Raw genomic sequence first — 528 nt, forward strand, 5'->3', positions numbered from 1 at the left:
TAATAATAATAATAATAATAATAATAATAATAATAATAATTTTCAACTAGTAATAACCACGCCTCGGATTTACCTGATTGGCCATGGTACCGCCATGTTACCTAATAATAATAATAACAATAATAATAATAATAATAATAATAATAATAATAATAATAATAATAATAATAATAATAAATATCATTATTATTAGTATTATTATTATTAATATATTCGATCAAATTCAAATTTTAATGTTGGTGGTTTTCATTAAAAAATTTATGTGTAAGAATATTATGAATATGGCTCTCGTCAACAAGCTTCGTGTTGATTATAATGCGAACTGAGAGCAGAACTTAATCCACTTGTTTATAATTCAAAATTTTTTTTAAAAAATGACTTTATTATCATTATTCATTAAAAAGAGCGGTGGATCATTAGGCATTAAAAAGAACGGGGAATTCGCAATATCGATAATGAGTCGGGTGAAATTCCTAGTCGAATTTAATTATATTCGTTGCTGAGTCAATATCCTCCTAGAGTTGACTT

This window comes from Octopus bimaculoides, chromosome 20 (genome assembly GCF_001194135.2).
Source record: "Octopus bimaculoides isolate UCB-OBI-ISO-001 chromosome 20, ASM119413v2, whole genome shotgun sequence".
Lineage (NCBI taxonomy): Eukaryota > Metazoa > Mollusca > Cephalopoda > Octopoda > Octopodidae > Octopus > Octopus bimaculoides.